The following is an 8,811-nucleotide window of genomic DNA, read 5'->3' on the forward strand; positions in this document are numbered from 1 at the left end:
AGGCTCCTGCCAAGTTGGCACAATCCCGTGCGAGTCGCACTCCGGCATCATTGCACAGATGCGGTCGAGCGCGGAATTGTTGCACAAAGGAACGACGCCCCCCGGCAACCTGAACACCTCGGGATGCTGGGGGTCATATTTGAACAGCTCCTGCAGCATCGCGTTGAGCTCCAGGACTGTAAAGTTGTAATTGAGGCCTGGCCGCAGCCTCATGATGTCTGCCGCGTTCTTGAACTCCCAAGTGGGCCTCCCCCGTTCCTGCAGGGGGGCGATGCGGCGGCGAAGGAAGTCTGCGCCAACAGCGTCAACAGTAAGCCCGGCAAGCCTCAGGCGCAGGATCCTGGTGACGGCAATCTTCAGCCTGGCGTCCTCCGGAGCCATGTTACTCCAATCGCTGCCGCGTGCTACTGGGGTTCGGCGTCGGATGGTAAATGGCTGCGGGCTCTCCTCGTCAATCCAGCACCAATCAGCTCTCCACTCCTCCCACTTGCCGTGGAATTCTCCCTCCAGATAGGTCTCTTTCTTGCCGGGCCTTGAGATCCAGGCAATCCCGCCGGATAGAGGCTCTCCTCTCTCTACTCGGGGTATGAAAAAGTGGCGGAAGAGGGCTACGTTGGGAAGGACTCCGACAAAGTTTTCGCAGAGGTGTGCGAAAACTGCCATTGTCAGGACGGCGTTGGGGGTGAAGTCAAGGAGATGGAATCCATAGGTGTTCATGATGTCGCAGAAGAAATCAGAGAAGGGCGGGCAGAGCCCGCAATAGAAGAACAATGCGAAGAAGGGGTACCCATTCGGAGCCTTCTTCCAAGCGGCGGCGGGGAGAACCTTTGTGCGCGGATGCGCGCGCGTCTCCGCCGACCAGAACAGATAGTAGTTCTCCCTCAGCTCCTTCGCGCCGAGCTTGGGGGGGGGGGGAGGAAACGGACCGCTCCTTCCGCAGCGCCGCGAGCCGCTACGCCTCGGTCGTCTTCACGGTCTTCCCCTTGTCGGCTTTTGAAGCCATGGCGGAAGTAGTGGAGGAGGTCGACGGCGTTGGTGGTGCTAGTGGCGATGGGGGGCGGAGCGCTGCTCTCTCTCTCAGCTTTGGGGAGGCAAGGGAGCGGCGGAGATTTCTGAGATTGGGAACGGCAACGGGCGAGTGGGCCAACTGCCCCTGTTTCCCCTGCTTATAAAGGGGGAGGGGACGGACGTTCCGCATTTCCGAATAAAGAAACCCCCACGACCTCTCTCACGACGCCGCATTCAACGCGTGCCGTTCGGGGAGGGCGCGGTGGATACGGAGTGAGATACGGCGTAACCTAGGCCGCGCGTGCCCGTGCCCTGTTTTGGGCCTGGCCCAACAGCGCTCGGCACCGTGTATGGCCCAAGCCCGGGGGCTCCTGTCGGTGTACTAGAGTAGGGGTACCCTGGTATCCCGAACTTGTGCACGGGCAGTCGCAGCATCCCGCGGCAAGGCTTGCCGGGTGACCGCCAAGATCCTCCGTGGTTCCTTTGGACCCATCCGTGGTTCCTTTGGAGCCATTCAAGACCAAAGTGTCCAAGTCAAGAAGACAAGACCCCGGCAAGAGGAGCTTGCCGGGAAGGCCACTCAAGGCATTTCAAGGAACTTGCCGCGGCGCACCACGTGTTCCGGCAAGACCCGGTGAGTGACAAGCTCCCGGACGCGACAAGACAACGACTGCGGCAAGGTGCTTGCCGCGGCAAGCCACCTCTCCGCGCCCGCGCTCCAGCACATCCACCAACGTGTCGCTCTGGGGCCCTTCCAGGCGTACGTGGCGGAAGGCTGTGCAGCTAGGGACGTGCGGTGGCAAGCGGCGCTAACAAGATCGCCATCGTGGCGAACGGTGGCGTCCCTGGCGGTCCCTTTTCGCACTATTTAGGCGACACAGACGGGCATTTAAGACCCTTGTCCCCTGCCGTCAGGGTTAGGTATGATACACTGTAGCAGGTAGCTGTGCCTACCACAACACCTTTCCATTTTTTTCCTTTACCTCCGTTGCCACCTGTCGGTAGCCCCTTGAGCATATAAAAGGAGGCCCGTGTGCAACGTAGAGGGGGGTTAGCCAGTTCGAACACTCACGCTCGGTCTTGCTAGCCGCTGGTGCGTACTGTAGCACTCCGCGCTCCCGAGCTAGAAATCAATACAAAACCACAAAGCAGGAGTAGGGTTTTACGCATCCGTGCGGCCCGAACCTGGGTAAATCGCTCGCGTGCTTCGCCTCGATTTGCTCTTTGCACGATCTCCGCCCCCGCCGAACCGAAAGGGACCCGGCCCGCCGGTCCCATAGGTGCCCGTGGATCAGTACCCCGGCACCGGGTGAAGAGGTGTTTATTTGGGTTAGAGTGGGTTAGAAAATAACTCTAACTCTAACTGTGTTAGAGTATCCAAACAAGGCCAAATAATACCGAGCCTTGAACTAGGCCAGTCTCCTTGTGCATGCATCCTTCCCAGTTCTCACCCACTTTCATCAATGTCAAGATGACAACTCCTTGTGCATGCATCCTTCCCACCCACTTCAATCAATGTTAAGATGACAACTGGTACCATGGCACGCTTCTGAGACTTGGGAACGAATAGATGACAGAGCTTAGAGACATTTGGCGAAACGCGCTCGCCCATCATCGACGAACGATGTGGACTAGAGTACTGGACAATAATCAACATAAGTTAAGTGTTAGCTTAGCCACAAGTCATGCAGACTTTTCCGCACCATGTGCGAGAAGAACTGAGAAAGTCTCGTCTTCGGCAGGTTCCAGTCAATACAGGCCTTCTCTTCCCTTTTCTTTTGACAGCCCGAGTTAACAATGTTTATTTCGGTCTTTCTCTTCAAGGAAGAAATCCATAATTTTGGATCTGTATATTAACCGGAAATAACCGGACAGCCCGAGTTTTCAAAGGTGCTGAAGCGTGGCGGAATGGCAATCGTTCCCTTTCTGTGTATATATAGGTTTGCCGGACTGCCGCGCACGGAGCGCCTTGCGAATCCGGGAAGATAATGCCACCCAACCGCCGCCGTCTCCTTGCTCGGCTTCTTGCCATCCTCACGTTATTGCTGCTAATCGTCGGTGGCCATGCAGGCCGTGGTGGAAGGTTTGTTCCACGTCCACCTGCAAACTGCGATGCTCGTCGTAAGTACATGTTTCGCTTTTCTTCAAGTTCCCACATGCATATGTTCACATTTCAGTCTAGAATACGTGCCGAGTGTACTCTGTTTCCAAATGGCCTGATATGTACTTTGAACATCATCGCAGAGGACCCAGCCGGCTGCTCACGTTTGCCCTCTCCGAACTGTCCAGGATGTGAATAGCAGCAGGGCTCACTCCCAACCCAAGCATATGTTATGTCGTCGAGACGTCGACGATGGTCTTTTAGTATGTCTTGTGCTATATTTGTCGTGTTATAATAGAGATTTATCAAGGCCACAATCATTTACGTACAACATGTTAAGGAAGACAAGCATAGCTGAAAATATAAGACAGGTGATGGGCTTCCGGCTTGCGGCTTCGAGGATGTTTCCCCTTCGAGGATCCTATGCGGCCAACCCTGGCACATTTCCCCTTCGTCGTTCGCCTTGGAAATCAAAGCTGCCTGCTACTGGCGCTTGTGATTCGTTGTTTGGCATAGGTCGGCATGTGCTTTAGGCGGCTGTTTCGGTGGTGACCCCGTGGATGATATGATGAAGTGAAGTCAGAGTCGCTTGCTCGGGAAAAAGTGATAACGATGACTCTTGCGGACTGCCTCGACGATGATCATCCTCTTGGCAATGTGTATAATGTGTTGGTAGCCAGGCCGGCGGGTGTCCTATGAGTGGGGCTTGTTGTTACGACTTTATGTAAATTAACCGAGCAACTATTGTTTTTAATTAATTGATTGAGCCCTTTGTGGCCGGACCTTGGCGAACTTGTTTTCATAAACCAGAACGCGTTTGTGGCCAGACGCTGCGCACGAAAACTTCCTCATCATGCAGCAGGCGTTACGTCTACCAGCTGTGCCTCCCGCGAGCTATACTCAAGCTTGGTATCGCTATAGCCTTCTACCTCCATCTCCTAGGCATTCTTGCTGGAGACCTTACAACACTTTACAAGGTTTAAAATAAAATTGTCTTATCAATCACTATAAATGCCCTTAGCTGGTACTCCCTCTATTCCACAATGTAGTGCTTTCTTTATCCCGTGCTTCAACTTTAACCGTAAATTTAACTATCAAGACCGATTGCGGCGGGAGCAAAAATTATATCAGTGAATTCGTATTCGAAAGAAGTTTTTAATTATATAACTTTTTTCTTCCGCCGCAGTTGGTTTCGTCGGTTAAATTTATGGTCAAAGTTGAACCTCGAAAAGCGCGGGCGCACTATATTTTGAAATGGAGGAAGTATCATGACAACCAATGATGTGATATATGCCCTTAGCTGGTACCATGACGACCAATGATGTGGACTGGACTAAGCAAGCAACTTAGCATAGCCAAAAGTCATGCAGACTTTTCCGCATCATGTGCGGGATGAACGGAGGAAGTCGTGGGTCGCGAGCATGTTAAGCCTCGTGTTCCGCGGATTCCAGTGAACACAAGCCCTTTTTTCGTTTCTTTTGACAACCTATGTACCTATATAAGCACTGAGGCATGGCAATTGTTCCCTCGGCAACCCACGGAGAGCGTCGCGAATCCGGCAAGATGCTGCTGCCCAATTCTCGCCGCTTCCTTGCTCGGCTTCTTGCCGTCCTCACGTTGCTACTGCTAACCTTCGTCGGTGGCCATACACGTGGTCTAGGTCGAAGCTGCGATACTTTTCGTAAGTACACATGCAGGTTTTCGTTGCAATATTTATTTCTCTTTTTTTGACGTATCCAATATTTATTTCTTAGTCCAGACACATCTGCCGATAATCCTACATCTACGAATGGCCTACGAAGGCTAACATAATTTTTCTAACTAATTAACTTGCCCATCTCCTTCTGATTTTCAGAAGGGTGAGCCGCTTAATCCTCCTATCTCTGATTCTATTTTTTCATGTTGCATATTACGTAAAACACGTAAGAAGTAGTATGTAGGTGTAGCATTACCCTTCATCTGCTCCTGGCAAACAGTAAATATTTTAAATAAAAATTGTTAAGAAAACTGTTTTTTCTTAGCGAAGATGTTTTGAGTGCATGACGTCCTGGTAAAATTGCATCGTATTTGGTCATCTGAGAAGCTCGCCGCCAAAAAGACAAAATCGGTTAGAGCAGTGTACGAACAGTAAACTTTCTCGCAAATCCTAATTTTTTGGCTGCGAGTTACTCAGATGTCCAAACACGATGAAATTTGACAGCGATATCACGCAACTCAGACATCTTTCACCACAAAAAAAAATTCAGTTTTTTCCTTTTTAGTGATTTTACTGTTCAACCCGGGAACCAAAACGCTGCTCCCTGTTTTCGTTTTTCTTTTAACTTGCAATGCGTGTGTTGCCGTTTCAAAAGTTGCATGTGTTGAGAACACAACAGGCGCATAGGTATTGACTTTGTGCAGTTTTTCAGATATCGACTTTTCAGTTTAGAATGCGGAGTATACTCTATTTCCAAATGATCTGATATGTGTTTTGAACATCATCGCAGAGAACCCAACCGGCTGCTCAAGTTTGCCCTCTCCAAACTGTCCTGAATGTGGTCGACGGTAAGCGCCTTCCGTTTTCCTTGATAATGGGACGTGCAAAGATTCTTCAGACCGTCCAAGTGAGGATAGCAGGTAGCAGCAGGGCTTAGTCCGATCGGAGCATATGTGGACGACCATGGTTTACTATGATAATTTGTACCTAGAAACGAAATGTTGATCGTTCTACAAAAGTTTTTTCTATTTCTCAATAGTATGATAAGAGACCTATGAACTTGTGAGAGCTTTTTTTTTTGTCAAATATGCACGAGCGTGCGTACTATCCAATATCCCATTGTTACATTTAAAGTAAATACGACATAGAGGCAATAATAAAATTGTTATTTATATTTCCTTATATCATGATAAATGTTTATTATTCATGCTAGAATTGTATTAACCGAAAACTTAGTACATGTGTGAATATATAGACAAACAGAATGTCACTAGTATGCCTCTATTTGACTAGCTCGTTGAATCAATGATGGTTATATTTCCTAACCATAGACATGAGTTTTCATTTAACTAACGGGATCACATCATTAGAGAATGATGTGATTGACTTGACCCATCCGTTAGCTTAGCACGATGATCGTTTAGTTTGTTGCTATTGCTTTCTCCATAACTTATACATGTTCCTATGACTATAAGATCATACAACTCCCGAATACCGGAGGAACACTTTATGTGTTACCAAACGCCACAATGTAACTGAGTGATTATAAAGGTCCTCTACAGGTGTCTCCGATGGTTTTGTTGAGTTGGCATAGATTGAGATTAGGATTTGTCACTCCGATTGTCGGAGAAGTATCTCTGGGCCCTCTCGGTAATGCACATCAATATAAGCCTTGCAAAAAATGTGACTAATGAGTTAGTTGCGGGATGATGCATTACAGAACGAGTAAAGAGACTTGCCGGTAACGAGATTGAACTAGGTATTTAGATACCGACGATCGAATCTCGGGCAAGTAACATACCGATGACAAAGGGAACAACATATATCGTTATGCGGTTTGACCGATGAAGATCTTCGTAGAATATATGGGATCCAATATGAACATCCAGGTTCCGCTATTGGTTATTGACCGGAGACGTGTCTCGGTCATGTCTACATAGTTCTTGAACCCGTAGGGTCCGCACGCTTAACGTTCGATGACGATCGGTATTATGAGTTTATGTGTTTTGATGTACCGAAGGTAGTTCGGAGTCCTGGATATGATCATGGACATGACGAGGAGTCTCGAAATGGTTGATACATAAAGATTGATATATTGAACAGCTATATTCGGACACCGGAAGTGTTCCGGATGATTTCGGAGAAAACCGAAGTGCCGGAGGGTTACCGACCCCCCCCGGAAAACTAATGGGCCACATGGGTCTTAGTAGAGAGAGAGAGGGCCGGCCAGGGCAGGCCGTACGCCCCCTCCTCCTCTAGTCCAAATTGGACTAGGGAAGGGGGGGCCCTTTCCTTTTCCCTTCTCCTCCTTCCTTTCCCCCTCCTAGTAGGACTAGGAAAGGGGAGTCCTACTCCTACTAGGAGGAGGACTCCTCCTCTCCAGGCGCACCACAAGGGCCGGCCGGCCCTCCCCCTTGCTCCTTTATATACGGGGGCAGGGTAGCACCCTAGAACACACAAGTTGATTGTTTCCAGCCGTGTGCGGTGCCCCCCTCCACCATAATCCACCTCGGTCATATCGTAGCGGTGCTTAGGTGAAGCCATGTTCCGGTAGCATCATCATCACCGTCATCACCCTGTCGTGCTGACGGAGCTCTCCCTCGACACTCTGCTAGATCGTGAGTTTGTGGGACGTCACCGAGCCGAACGTGTGCAGATCGCAGAGGTGCCGTACTTTCGGTACTAGGATCGGTCGATCGTGAAGACGTACGACTACATCAACCGCGTTGTCATAACTCTTTCGCTTACGGTCTACGAGGGTATGTAGACAACACTCTCCCCTCTCGTTGCTATGCATCACCAGGATCTTGCGTGTGCGTAGGAATTTTTTTGAAATTACTGCGTTCCCCAACAGTGGCATCCGAGCCAGGTCTATGCGCAGATGTTATATGCACGAGTAGAACACGAAGGAGTTGTGGGCGTGGGTATATACATATTGCTTGCCATCACTAGTTGTTTCTTGATTCGGTGATATTGTTGGATGAAGCAGCCCAAACCGACATTATGCGTACGCTTACGCGAGACTGGTTCTATCAACGTGCTTTGCACATAGGTGGCTAGTGGGTGTCCGTTTCTCCAACTTTAGTTGAATCGGATTCAATGAACAGGGTTCTTTCTGAAGATCAAAAAGCAATCACTATACCGCGTTGTGGTTTTTGATCCGTAGGTAAGAACGGTTCTTGCTCAGCCCGTAGCAGCCATGTAAAACTTGCAACAACAAAGTAGAGGACGTCTAACTTGTTTTTGTAGGGCATGTTGTGATGTGATATGGTCAAGACATGATACTAAATTTTATTGTATGAGATGATCATGTTTTGTAACACAGTTTTCGGCAACTTGCAGGAGCCATATGGTTGTCGCTTTATCGTATGAAATGCAAACGCCATGTAATTGCTTTACTTTATCACTAGACGATAGTGATAGTCGTAGAAGCAATAGTTGGCGAGACGACAACGATGCTTCGATGGAGATCAAGGTGTCAAGCCGGTGATGATGGTGATCATGACGGTGCTTTGAAGATGGAGATCAAAGGCGCAACATGATGATGGCCATATCATATCACTTATATTGATTGCATGTGATGTTTATCCTTTATGCATCTTATTTTGCTTAATTCAGCGGTAGCATTACAAGATGATCTTTCACTAAATTTCAAGGTATAAGTATTCTCCCTGAGTACGCACCGTTGCTACGGTTTGTCGTGCCGAGATACCACGTGATGATCGGGTGTGATAAGCTCTACGTTCACATACAACGGGTGCAAGCCAGTTTTGCACACGCAAAATACTCGGGTTAAACTCGACGAGCCTAGCATATGCAGATATGGCCTCGGAACACTGAGACCGAAAGGTCGAGCGTGAATCATATAGTAGATATGATCAAGATAGTGATGTTCACCATTGAAAACTACTCCATCTCACGTGATGATCGGACATGGTTTAGTTGATATGGATCACGTGATCACTTAGATAATTAGAGAGATGTCTATCTAAGTGGGAGTTCTTAA

The 8,811-nt window shown here is 48.9% G+C and overlaps 2 long non-coding RNA genes across 2 annotated transcripts; both read left to right on the plus strand.

The window, feature by feature from the left end:
* Positions 1-2,658: 2,658 nt before the first annotated feature.
* On the plus strand, positions 2,659-3,901 carry LOC125523222 (uncharacterized). The gene is made up of 2 exons (XR_007290144.2): positions 2,659-3,129; positions 3,253-3,901. It is a non-coding gene; the product is annotated as an uncharacterized LOC125523222 (long non-coding RNA).
* Positions 3,902-4,498: 597 nt separating this feature from the next.
* LOC147960383 (uncharacterized) lies at positions 4,499-5,987 on the plus strand. Its single transcript, XR_015611480.1, has 2 exons — positions 4,499-4,790; positions 5,596-5,987. It is a non-coding gene; the product is annotated as an uncharacterized LOC147960383 (long non-coding RNA).
* Positions 5,988-8,811: the final 2,824 nt, after the last annotated feature.

Source organism: Triticum urartu, chromosome 7A (assembly GCF_056163025.1).
Source record: "Triticum urartu cultivar PI428250 chromosome 7A, HENAU_Tu73, whole genome shotgun sequence".
Taxonomy (NCBI): Eukaryota; Viridiplantae; Streptophyta; class Magnoliopsida; order Poales; family Poaceae; genus Triticum; species Triticum urartu.